Genomic DNA, 13,288 nt, shown 5'->3' with positions numbered 1-13,288 from the left:
CTCCACATCTGGACGCAGCATTCCAAACTGTTGGCATGCTGTTAATTTTGAATGTATACGTGCATGTGCTACGTCAGCTGCTGTCAAAATGGTGATGAAACACGTTTGAAGAGAACATTTCATGTTGACAGGTTTGACTGATGTAAATTATGTCAATTGTGTAAGTTTAGTCACAGCAGAAGAAATCTGGTATTATGAGTATATGTGACATTGGGACATAGCGCAGGCTTTGATTCAAGCCCACGGGTTGAGTTTTGTTTCCTGCTGCAGGCACACCTTGTGCTGGAACAAAGGAAGCACTGTGAGAGTAGAGCACCATTTGCATTTATTAAAAACATCAACAACAGCCAAACTAACAAACAACAGTCAGATTTCTTTCAAAACACTGAATTTGTACCTTTGGCTCTGTCTTAAAATTCCTTAAATTCGGTGTTATCTACACTGAGTTGTAAGTTAGAATAAAGCCCTGGCTTTGTTACGTGGTGTGGGGTTATGTGCTTCCACACACAAGGAGCGCTAAAACTGGCATCTGCTACACAGAAAATCCTTTGGGAAAAGGGTGAGAACATCGGCATCCCGCTCCTTACAGCGATCAAATGGCTGCAAAAAAAGGTTGAACAATGTTTTTTGTTTTTCCTTAGCAGCTGTTTGCAGTGGTCCTACCAACTGTGCACAGAAGGTATTTTGTTGAAGGTGGAAAAGGCCTCGAACTCAGCAGCTACTGAGCGTTCAGGGAGAACCTGCCCTCAGTGGTTGTGCAGCAGTCCTTGGGTGCATCTCCCATGGGAGATGGTGATGTGATAGAACAGGATACAAAAACAAACAAACAGATACCAAAATATTGAGGACAGAGTCACCCGGCTGTTATTTTCCTTCATCTGTGTGTCCTACCTCTCTGTCTCACTGAGGGCTGCCCTTTAGAGAGTGTTTGCATTGCCACATAGTGTACACACAGTGCTCCCATGGAGGATGAAAGGTTTCAAGTGCACAGGTGAAGGTGAGTGAGGCGATGACAGCACAGTGCCCTGTTAGTGACCCGCTGCTGCTGCTGCACCATACAGCGTGCAGGGATGCGCCTCAGGAGGAGCAGCACTGATTGAGATAGGAGTGCTGTTCTCTGGCACTAATGGAGCTCCCTCGTGCAAGGACTGCATGCCAGTTTCCCTGGCAGAAGTGACCTTACTGATGGAGATGAAAGCTTGAGCTTTCAGTTCAGGTTCTAGCTGACCTGGCGCACTGACGTAATTAAATCTGGAAACACTACAAATATAGATTTTGCCTGTGTAATGAGAACAGTTTCCATTAAAATTTTCCATGTTTGAAGGTGCATGCAGGAGAAAGTGCATCACCAGCCTGTCCAGTGCCTGGCAGCTGCTTCTGCTGAGGCCATAAGGGACAGAGGCTTATGGTGTTACTCAGGCCTCCTGCACAAGGTACTGCTTGGTCTCCAAATACAAACAGCTGAACAGGGGTGTTGTGGGACGTGCATTAGGAGTGTATTAATTATATCAGGAGCTGCATACCGTCTTAATTTATCAAAGTAAAACTGAGAGTGAAACTCCTTGCCTGCTCTCTTTTCTCAGTGTTCCTGTTTCCATGAATCACCTGCATTTACTGCAGCCGCCCTTATCTCCCAGTGCTTTACAAGTGTTAGTAGTCCCACCGTGTGCTTAATCAAACTCCAAACAAACAAATAAATAAAAAGTGGAAAATAATTTGAAGGGTTAAGTATCATTAAGAAAATACTAATAGAGAAACTGGGCCGGATAAGTGTGTTCAAAGATACATTCTTCAAAGCAGAAGAAGCAGAGCCGAATGGGGAAAAAATGCAGTTTTCTAAGACAAAAACGTGGTTCTAGAAAGGAGGTCACTTCAGACTTGGTGGTTCCAAGCAGGGAATTGCATGGTTAAATGGTCTATCGGTCACTTCCTGATAGCTGGCTCAAAATGATGAAACAGTCTGGGGCTTAAGAACTACAAAAAGAGAGCTGCTACTGCAAACAGTTTTCTAGTGCCAGGAAATTGGTAATGCCAGGAACTATGGTAATAAACTCACTTGCCAAAGTAAATCTCCTTCCTGCCCCAGGTTAGTAAATACAAATGTGCAGGAGTGTTGTCCCTTCCAGGGACCCGATGAACAGGAACCCCTGGATGATTTGGGCAGGCAGTGATGGAGGCGATGGCAGCGGGAGTGAGTGATGTCCTGTGGAGAGCAGTCAGCTCCACTCTCGTGATGTGTCAGCCTGGTCTGGTGGTTGGTGACCCCATGCACAGCAGGAGGTTGAAGCTATATGATCATTGTGGTCCCTTTCAACCCAGACCATTCTGTGATTCTGCTACATTATTTATTTTATTTATTTATGGTCTTGTTTAACCTTAAGAAACAGGCTGACAGTTGGGCTACATGATCTTAGAGTTCTTTTCCAACCTTAATGGTTCTATGACTCTATGATTTTATCAGATCTTACAGAATGAGAGTTGCCATAAATTGCCCCACACAAAACATGGACTGGCTGAGAGAGCAGGGGCTGTTCAGCACAGGGAGGGGGTCACTGTGGGGAGACCTCAGAGTGGAATTTTGGGATCTAAAGTTCTGTAAGAAGGAAGGGACAGACTGCAACAGGGTGTGCTGTGACAGGACAAGGAGAAATGGTTTCAAACAAAAAGAATGGAGATTTAGATTGGACATAAGGAAGAAGTTAATTACAATAAAGGTGATAAGGAACTGGAACAAGTTGCCAGAGATGGTGGATGCCCTGTCCCTGGAATCATTAATTGTCAGGCTGGACGGGGCTTTAAGAACCTGATCTAGCTGTAGGTGTCCCTGTGCACTGCAGCTGGACTAGGTGACCATTCAGGCTCCCTTCCAACTCAAACAATGCTGTGATTCTCTACCATTCTGTGGTTCTGTTCCCAGTGAAGCAGCAGCTGATATCACAACAGAGACCCAGCTACAGTTCTGCCCATTTGTTCCTGTGTAACACATAATTGAGTTTCACACTGAAATACTTCTGTGACCTTCTAGAAAAAAAAGGAAGTCAGCAGAGTGTGGGGAGGATGTTTTGGCTGAGCTCTCCTCAGAGAAACAGGCTGGCAGCCATGGGCACGAGCTCACCAAGGCAGCAGGAAGGTCCCAGTGCCAACTGTGTGCTGGAGGGGTAACACAGGGCATGGTGATGTACAAGGGAAAATTTAATGTCCCAGAACAAACAGTGGCTGCAAGAGATCAGGGTTCAACAACAGTTCAGGGTCAGCAATGACTTCAGCAGCCACACAACAGGCAGGGGGTTCGGTCAGAAAGGAGGGGGATCACACAGGCAGCTGCCTGGCACTGACCTGGACCTGGGATGAAAACGTACAAAAGCAAAGCAAAGTCCAGTGGAGGCACTTCCAGGTATGGTGCCTAACTCTGTGCCAGTGCCCCAAGTGCCAGCACACAGCAGAGGCCAGGGCACCTCAGCTCTGCACAGAAAGGAGGCCAGGGTCAGGGCAGCGTCACCATCTTGGGGCATCCACCTGGAGACATGGCTGCTGGGTGAGGAAAGGTGCTGTCCCATCTGCACTGCATGGTCTGGCATCGCCATGAGCACTGTGTGCAGGTTTGGGCAGCAGCACAAAAAACAACGTTCTGAAGTTAGAGAGAAGCCCATGACATCTATCAGTAAGCCAAAACCAAAGGTTTGAATTACATCTTACTGAGCACAGCTGCTGTCCAAAGTTGTTTTAACATGATTTATCCCAATTTCACAAACTGAGTTACTAGCTTTACTCTTCATTGGGCATCAGCTCCTCCAGTGGAAGTTCAGGGTCAGACTGAAGGCTGCTGAGTCCTGGCTTTCCCTCCTGTGTTGCAGAGGCTTTGGAGCTGGGCTGTGTCGGTGGGGCAGGGCACGAGGTGCTGCTTCCTGTGCCACAGCATCGCTGCTGTGATGGAGGCTGCGGGGGCACGGAGTGGGGCAGAAGGGCAGATTGCTTGAGTGACTGGAGAAAAGTGTAAGATATTGTTGTGCTCCATACACAAATACAAGTTAGAAGATAAAAAGTGGCCAACCCGAGAATTAGCTTTGTTTCTCAAGGCAGAAGAATGACTGCCTGCTGCCTTCTCCAGGTTAGCACTTTCATTTCATCTTTGAATTCAGTCCAGGCCAATATATCAATAAAACCCTCCACTTTACTTTCGCCATAATTGCAGCTAATGCCACTGTCAACTATGTCAGTGCAATTCTGGGAAAAGAATTTCTGGCTAACCTGGCATTTATTTGTATGCTGGACGGCTGCCTGTGTAAGTGGAGTCATAGCAAAATATTTGCCATTGTTTTCTGGCTTTATTATTATTTTGAATTTCCCAATGTCATAAAATGGAGCTGTTTCCTCAATTTACCTTCCGCTTTTCTTTAAACTAGGTTTAATATTGTAAATCACTGGCACATACAGTGGGAAGCATATTTGGATCTCCATAATCAGTTTCCTTGAGGTACATTCCCACTGAAGTAAGTATTTATTTATTTTATTTTGGTCCTTTACTGTGGACTCTGGGAGAACAAAAGTTGTAAAACATGAGTTGAAGTTGTGATGTGACTGCAGAGCTAAGCTTTATTGAGGATGCTGCAGCTGGGCTCATTTAGCCTGGAGAAGGCTCTGGGGAGATCCATTGCAGGTGACAGGTCACAGAGAAATGGCTTTAAACTAAAAAAAAAAAAGGTAGATTTATGTTAAATGCCAGGGGAATTTTTCACTGAGAGGGCAGTGAGGCATTGGCACTGCTGTGCAGAGAAGCTGTGGGTGTCCATCTCTGGAGATAGTCAGGGTCAGGCTGGATGGGGCCCTGGGCAGCCTGAGCTGCTGGGTCAGAGCAGGGACCGGAACCAGGTTATCTCTAGGATCCATTCCAAGCAATTACATGATTCTAAGATTTGTGAACTTGCACCAGGATTTTAAAGCTGCACCTGGAGATCTCATGCAAAGCACGTGTCAGAGTGAACACATTGGCTGTGCTCAAAGATGTGTAGCCCAGTTGTGCAGCGCCAAGCAGCTGGAACGCAGGAGCTAATAAGAACTGACTGAGGCTGTTTCTTTAAATTGCCTCAGTAACACCTGTCTCACTGTGTTTCTTTTTATTCGGCTTGTTCCTCTTTGTGCTGCCTTGAAGTGCATTCATGCTAACAGTCTCATTGTTACCTAAGCTCAGGTTTCTGAATGAACTGGGAGCCACTTCTGCTTCTGCAGCGGCAGTTGAGTTTTTTAACAGATTTTTTTTCTGTAATTAATTGCTGACAATGAGTCAGCTTGTTGATTTCAATGCAAATGACTTCCTTGAGGTTGAGCTTCCAGTGGCACATGTAACCTTCCCCTCATAAGGTAGCTGGCTGCCATCTGAACGCGCAGTGCTCTGCAGGTGCCTTGCTCTCTTGCCCCCGTAGATAAGAGCATCAAGAAGGAACCAAGATGGACAAAGTTAAATCACGATAGCCCATCAGTCTGATTGCAACATATTAATTTATTATTAGGTGGAATTGTGAAACTGGTGTTGGGGAGTTTCAAGTGCAGATTAAAGTCTCTGAGGCTGGCAGTTCCTTATGCCTTGTGATCTGGGATTTTGGAAGCTAAGAACAGCTGCAGTAAGCAGTGCTGTGGTGAGACAGAGCAAAGGTGAGCCCGGCCATGAGCCCAGGGCCTCCTGGGCTGGTTTAGCTGTGCAATCCCAAGGGATCCCATAGGAACTGCAGAGCAGCAGCGCAGTGTGGCTGCAGTGGTCACAGCACTCAGTTCAGAAGCTGCCCATAATCAACATGGGCCTTGAAAGGTTGGAACCTGTGAGCTGTGTCAAGTGGAGCAAAAAGCTTCCCCTGATTTCCCCATTGCCTGCATGATCCAGGAAAAGCCTTTCTAGACGCTGCTCACAGAAGCACTCTGGATAGCATCAGCCCCCAGATGCTGTTTACTGAAATGGGCTGCAGAGATGAGAGTCAGGAAAGAATGGAGGAGGTACACCAGGTGTAGTTCCCTTCTTGCTGTCTTTCCACCAACTACTCCAGAGCCCCAGCAGGTCAGAAGGGCTGTGGCACGGACAGTGCAGCCCTGAGAGCGCACACACTGCAGGCACAGCTGGACTGAAGGCCACAGTTAGGTCTCCCCAGAACCTTCTCTTTTCCAAGCTAAACAAGCCCAACTCCCTCAGCCTTCCTTCAAAGGAGTTGCACTCCAACCCTCTGACCATCTTAGTGGCCTTCTCTGGACTTGATCTAACACCTCCATGTCTTTCGTGCTCTGGGGGCCCCAGCACTGCAGATGGGGCCTCACAAAGGCAGAACAGAAGGGGTTGATCACCTGCCTTTCCCTGCTGGCCAGAGGAGCAACCCTAGCAAGGGGGGTGAGGAGGGCTCAAAGCAGGCATGGAACTGCACATAGCAGGGGTTTGTCAGGCATCGAGCAGCTCAGCAGGGCCAGCATCGAGCTGCTGCAGGGTGGGGCGCTGGCAGCCGCGCTCCCTGGCAGACAGGAGCCACAGGACATTTCCTGAAACACCTGCACCTGCTCACAGTGCACCCGCTGCTCCAGCAGGAATGGATGTGAGCTTTGTCACTGCCCTGGCTGTGCTGGCGGCTGCAGTGAGCCTGGCATCCCCAAGTAAGTAACACCACGCTTACCTACTTCTGTGATTTGATTTCCTAAGAGAATGAGGGTATTCCCAAGGGGTGTCTGCCTGGAGCTGTGTCCAAGATCAGGGCTGTTAGCTTACAGGTCTGTGCCATGAGAAGCTCTAAAAGTGAAAGCCAGCTCTCCCACCTGCAGAGAAACATCGTATTATTTTCAGCAGGTTTCACCTGAGTCTTTCCTTCATGTTTCCACAGAGGTGTGGGAACTCTGTGATTCTGTACAACGGCTTAACAAGGAAAAGCCATGTGGGCAATTTGCTACAGGGAATACAATCAGGAACGCTGCAGCTGAGATCTTTAATTGCTGGAGGCGTCGTACCTTGGAGCAGTGATTTCCAAGGAAACACTTAATGAAGTTTTACTGTTTGTTTAAAGGGATCTCCGCAGTTCAGCTGCAATCTTCTCCTCTCTTGATGCTCTCTGTCTAAAGTTTGATTGTCACGGATGACAGAGATCTCAAAACCCTTTTTACAACAAACTTCGTGTAACCTATTTCTCACACTCGGAAGAGGCTTTTACAACTCTGCATTCACTGCGTGTCTTGAGGATTCGCAAGATCTCATAGTGCTTGCTTCTGTCTCCTTGTATTTCCACTGAAACACATTTCAAAGTAATAATCCTTAGGTTTTGTTGTAACTTTCCATGGTAAAATAAGCCATGTTGTTGGAGAATATAACTCACATCCTGGAGGACTCGGTCTTTGCAGTGTACCTTTCTTAATTCTGGCTGCATTAGGAGCAGAAGTTGTTGAGTTCACAATGCATAGATGAAGTCTACCTTACTTTATTAATCCCCTAAAATGGACACAGTACCTGCTGCCCTGCACAGGCTACATGAATTTTTTCCATTCATTTTATGATCTGGCCACTCAGCCAGGTCTTGCATAACAGCAACAGAGTGCACATACACAGGTCAAAGGAAAGGTTTTCTTGGAGCATGTTCTTTCACACTGCTCTATCTGGCACGGGGAAAATTCCTTCATTCTCTAGTTCTCTGTACGCAAACACACTCCATGCTTAGCAGCAACATACAAACAGTGGAACACAATAAAAGTAGGCAGAGCTGCATGTGTATGGGCCCAGGCACACCCTTCTCGCATGGAGCTGGCAGATGGGTCAGGCTGCTGAGGCTGCTTGGTGCACATCTATTTATTTCAGTGGCATGGTACAGGTACACAGACACACTTTGGCTGATGTATACAGACCCAGACTAGTTGTCTTTGTTCATGGCTGTGCATTGGTAGCTGTTGGAAGGCCATCTGGAGGCCACATCACACCTGCCACGGGCAGGACTGTGGCCCTGGCAGGCAGTGACAGAATAAGTGAAGATCCTGACTGTTTTCTAGAATCGTGGCGGAAAAAATTTAATTTATTCATGTAATTTTATTACATTTTAAAGATTCCGCTTTCTCCTTCCCCCAGCATTCTTCTCTCAACCCACTGCTGTCAGCATTTTACAATGCTGACACTCACACCTGCAGTAGAGAAGCAGCACTGTTTGAGGGGCTGTGCAGCAGGGTGGGCAGGAGACTTACTTCAAAGGTGGTTGGTTTGGGTCTTGGTCTGAGAAGACAGTTCTCTTCTGAAAACTCCTGCATATAGTTCATCTGGAAGGTAGGGAAAGAGAAAATTGGTAACTCGTAATAAAAGCATCTAAAACAAGTACTAAGTGCAAGGAGTTGGAATCACACTGTATTATGTTCGCCAATGGTTCTATCCTTCTGCCTTGATCATCTGTCAGCCAAGATCAGAGCCTTCCTCGTAGCGACATAGGTACTGATGTGCTTCAGGTTAAGCTGGAAAGAACTTTGAGGTACTGAACTCTTAAAACAGCCTGAGGTTTGTTTTAGATGACAGGAATGTTTTCTGGTAGTTTCATGAGCAAACACACACTAAATGATCTGCCTTATAGTGGCTAAAGCAAAGTGTATGTGTGATAGCACTCTTCCTTTTGAGGACAGAGCCTATCTTCATAACTCAACAACACTTGCCGAATATCAGGTCAGAGTCAACAGCCAAATGGAACCTGTTACTGTATTCCAGGTCCAGCATTTTGGGGCCACACTCTTCATTACAGACCACTGTCCAGATGAGCCTGATGGCTTTGAAGATGGGCAAGGTATTGCCCAGACAGATCATGCTGAGGGTGAGCTCCTTATGTACCTTCCCTGTCATATTGGTCAGGAGCAGCTCCTCAAAATACATCTTAATCACCCTATTCCTGATGAGACCCATGTCCCTGAGCAACCTGGAAAGAAACTGTGACGGCACTGAGGAAATGGCACAACTTGTTACTGGAGGTGGGATCCAGAGAGGGCTCTGACTGCTGTGGTAGCATAGTACAGGGCTCCAGGCCCACCATGGGAGCTAAGGCAGCCAGCACTGATCCCAAGACCAGCTTTGGTGCTGCCTAGCCACCTGCTGGCTTGGTGCCATGGAAGTAGTCCTGCAGGATGTGGCTGGATGTGATGCAGGTGTGGAAGAAGCTGTCCTCAGCTCTAGCTTTGCAGGGGGTCTCCAGCATCTTCCTGCAGATGAGCAGGAGCTGGAGCAGGAGTATGAGGAAGCAACCAGCCAGCCTGAAGGAGGAGGCTGGGAGAAAGACAGAAGGGGTGGGGGGAGCAAACCATCACAAGAGTACTTATCCCTGTGGCAGCAGTAAGCGATCTGGAGGTGCTTGGGGAACATGTAGATATGGCGCTCAGGGACATGGTTCAGTGGCAAGGGTTGATGGGCTGAAGGTTGGACTAGAAGATCTTAGAGGTCTTTTCCAACCTTAACGATTCTATGAAGCTATGAATTTATCTACAGAAATGTCTTTACAGACACTAAAGCAACCTCATACCTACTATGTTCTGACTAAGCAAGACAATAATCCAGATAATCAGTGCAAGGTGGGGTTTTTTTTCGATTTTTTTTTTCTTTTTTTTTTTTTTTGTGGATATACAAAACCTACTTTGTAACCACAAAAGAATCCCATTAGGAAACACTAATGACTGCTGCTAATAATTCCAGGAATTGTGTAATCAATGCAAAGCTACATCAATTCACAACAAATCTGAGGCATATTAGCAGCAGATCTCACAGTTCAGCATAGATACACAAAGTGCTCCAGGTTTATGGATTTCACCATGCAAGACAAGCCTTCTGTCTGACCACCAAAGGCCTGGCCAGAATACTAACTGCTGGCATGAAACCAGCCAGGAGGAGAGCTGCGGAAGGTTTAAAGTGGGTAGGTTGGACACAGGAGCAGAGATCAGAAATAATTTTCTTACTGTTCCCACCTATAGCCCATCACTCTGCTCTTGTGAGGCCCCATCTGGAGTACTGTGTCCAGGTGTGGAGCCCTCAGTACAAAAAAGATATGGAGATTTTGGAAAGGGTCCAGAGGAGGGCCACAAAGATGATCAGGGGGCTGGAGCACCTCCCCTATGAGGACAGGCTGAGGAGTTGGGTTTGTTCAGCCTGGAGAAGAGAAGGTTGCGAGGTGACCTCATTGCAGCCTTTCAATACCTGAAGGGAACTTACTCCCAGGAGGGGAGTAAACTCTTCGAAAGGGCTGATAATAGCAGGACTAGGGGAAATGGTTTTAAGTTGAAGGAGGGAAGATTTAGGTTGGATGTTAGGGGAAAGTTCTTTACTAGAAGGGTGGTTAGGTCCTGGAACAGGCTGCCAGTGAGGTTGTGGATGCCCCGTCCTTGAGGTGTTCAAGACCAGGGTTGGACAGGGCCCTGGGCAACCTGATCTAGTAAATGTGTATGTTTGGTGGCCCTGCCAGGCAGGGGGGTTGGAACTACATGATCCTTGAGGTCCCTTCCAACCCGGGTAATTCTGTGATTCTGTGATTCTGTGATTTTCCTATTGAACTTGGTTAAAGGAAGCAACAGCGAAATCAGGAAAATGTGTGACAAAGTACAGGGGTGGGGAATGCAGTGACTCCATCGCTCACTGAATTTCACACAGATTACTCTCCTTTTTTTTTTTTTTTTTTCTTTTTTCCTCCAGCTGATTCCCCTCAGCTAAAATATGAGACGAAGACATGTCCTGCTGTGTTCTGCAGGACGTGTCTGTTTGAGACAATGACTGCCGTGTTTCTCCTTCCCAGTGTCTACACACATTGAAATATTAATCTAACTGCTTAAAAAAAGCTACAGCAAGGGGCCAGCAGAATAACCATTCACTACTCCTACTGGATTCAGTAAGAGGGCTCTTCATAAGGCATCTTCTGTAAATGGGAGGGAGGCAGGAGGGGAAGGAAGGAAGGGAGGAAGGAAGGAAGGCAGGCAGGAACTTTCAGCAAAGAGACTTGACGCTGGTGAACAGAAGCATAAAGGCAGATAAAATGGAGGTCTTGTTTCATCAAAGCCACCATATTCTCCGTGGTTCATTCTCTAGCAATCAACAGCAATCACATAATTTCAAACCCACGGAATATCACAGACTTTGAGGATCTCTTCCATTTAAAGAGAAATACTGCTAAAAGAGCAGGTGAAAGCAGTCCTCTGTAGTTGCCAATCGCTTTTGATCCATTCAGCCCTAAGAAAGTGCTACCAAGATTCGATGGGCTTGAAAGAAAACAGACCACTGTGGGAAGCTGGAATTAAGTTCTCACGCTACATTCCCCCCAAAACAAGGACTTTTTCAAATTAATTCAGAATTTCAGACATCTCCTCTCCTTTCGGAAAAATCAAGGTTTTTTGTATTTGTTTCTATTCAAAGGTGCTGAACAACTTCTTTCAACATGAAAGGCAAAGCTTTCCTTTCTTTCCGTGTGTTTTGAAAAAGGAAAAGCTATATGCAGCATATTAAATAAATCAGTATAATGAATAGACAAGCAATAATGTATTCCATAAGGTACAGTGGCAGAGCAGCCATCTGAAAAGGACATCATACCTTGAGAGAGAAGTTGGGGTTGATCGAAGGTATTTTTCCAGTTCTGTGTGCTTGCCCTTAGCTGGGGTGCTTAACTTGCTCCAGTGGACACTTCTGCAAGACCAAAGTATTTAGATGCCACTGAAAATAGGAAACAAAATAATTAAAAAGCAGTTGTTTTTTCCTGGTGAGTGTTCCTAAGGAACAAACATTGAAGCTGCTGAATAGCAACAGAGTGATCCCTGCATGGACCTGTCTCAAGATTCATCACTACTTGGTCCTGCCATCCAGCAACTCAGAAAGCTCGTTCGGAAGTCTGAGTAAGAAGGCTCGATGCCAGATAGCAGGTCTAAACAGTTCCGGTAAGCAGACATGGACCTCTGATTGTGTTGCTGAGGCATAGAGACAAGTGAAATGGGCAGCACTGGAAAAATCTCTGAAGAGCTGGAAAGGGCAAACAAAAGGCCAGGCCAGCTTCCAGGTGTTCTTTTCCTCTACCCACTGTGAAGACCAGCAATTACCAGCTAACAAGCCTGATCTAATTGCTAAAACCCACACATATTTCTGGTGTTGTGTTGGGCTGAACTCATTAACTTTGCTTATTATCACCTCGTTCATTCCCACTTACTGGTTGAGAGCACAGTTACAGTAATAATGGGCCAGGCAGTGGAGCTGTAGTGCAGCCAGCGCTGCGGGAGAGCAGGTCCCAGCTGCTGGGATGCAGGGGAATTCCCTGAGCCACTGCCCCGAGCGTTCTTCCTGTTCAGAAGAAGATAAACGTGCCCTTGTTCAAACTGACTGTCATTTTCAAAGCGATCGTGTCTCTGCCAGCACAAGATTGCAGATGATGTTTACATGTTGTCTGATGGAAAAGCTCTGATGATGTGTGTCCATCAACAATTCAGAGATAGATAGTTTCTATCTGCCATATTTGCCACTGCAGATCATGCACCAGAACAACTACAAATATATTACATCATATTTAATAGTAATAGCTTATTTTTTAGTAAAAAAAAAGTTAGTGCAGACTGTAATTCCTCAAGGCAAGCATCCATACAAACCCAAAGCACACACCTCCACAGAAAGATACCGACAGGCTCTTAGCCTCTGAGAGGTGCACATAAGCACCGTTTTACTACAAAATTTCATTCCACTTCCTTGTGATGTATTCACCAGCTTCACATGCAGTCTGCTGTGTGCTTTCATGTTTAAAGGCACAGCTTTTTCGTACAGTTGCATTAATTAGAGGGATTTAATGCTCCACTTCAAAGATTGACTGAGCATGGGGTAACTGAGTTCACTCTAAAATTGCTACTCTGGTTACATAAGCGATTGTTAAAGATGCAATTGCAAACACCTTTCTGCAGTTCCCAAGTGTCTTGCAAAGGGGCAATGTCATGGACAGTGAGATATTCACAAGCTCATCTGAAGGCATCAAGAATTTTGCTCTAATTTTCCTCATACAAGTTTACACGGATATAAAATTAATATAATAAAAAAAATTATAAATTTAAATTAATAGAACAATATTTTCTTAATTTTCAGTTATACAGTGTGCAAAGGCCAGTGCAATACTGTCCAGATCTGTGGAACAAAACAAGTGATACTTCTGAGTACACGAAGCATACAAAGTGGATGTGGGCAAGAGATGATAGCCATGCAGCAGAGAAAACAGCTGAGCATGAGGTCAGGAGGTGGCTGCCTCACCCTCAGACCTTCTGTAGTGCTCCATGACCCTGCAAGAGGCTGTCAGTGCTGGCC

The 13,288-nt window shown here is 46.1% G+C and overlaps 2 long non-coding RNA genes across 4 annotated transcripts in view; one reads left to right on the top strand and one right to left on the bottom strand.

The window, feature by feature from the left end:
* Positions 1 to 4,491: 4,491 nt before the first annotated feature.
* LOC107305952 overlaps positions 4,492 to 13,288 on the bottom strand; it is a 22,614-nt gene continuing 13,817 nt past the window's right edge. The window contains exons 3-6 of one of the 3 annotated variants that reach the window (XR_004305515.1): positions 11,549 to 11,668; positions 8,191 to 8,262; positions 6,648 to 6,786; positions 4,492 to 4,686 (exon numbers count right to left, since the gene is read on the bottom strand). This is a non-coding gene — a long non-coding RNA (uncharacterized LOC107305952). Of the gene's footprint in view, positions 4,687 to 6,647; positions 6,787 to 7,993; positions 8,263 to 11,548; positions 11,669 to 13,288 lie in introns of those variants that run through there. The other 2 variants (XR_004305513.1, XR_004305514.1) reach the window with 2 other exon arrangements.
* Positions 6,506 to 13,288, top strand: part of LOC107305953 — a 17,133-nt gene continuing 10,350 nt past the window's right edge. Inside the window, exon 1 of the long non-coding RNA XR_001551944.2 lies at positions 6,506 to 6,627. This is a non-coding gene — a long non-coding RNA (uncharacterized LOC107305953). The remainder of the gene's footprint in view (positions 6,628 to 13,288) is intronic.

This window comes from Coturnix japonica, chromosome Z, assembly GCF_001577835.2.
Source record: "Coturnix japonica isolate 7356 chromosome Z, Coturnix japonica 2.1, whole genome shotgun sequence".
NCBI classification, from domain to species: Eukaryota; Metazoa; Chordata; class Aves; order Galliformes; family Phasianidae; genus Coturnix; species Coturnix japonica.
Note: the sequence above shows the minus strand (reverse complement) of the source record. Positions and strands in the feature narration are given on the sequence as shown.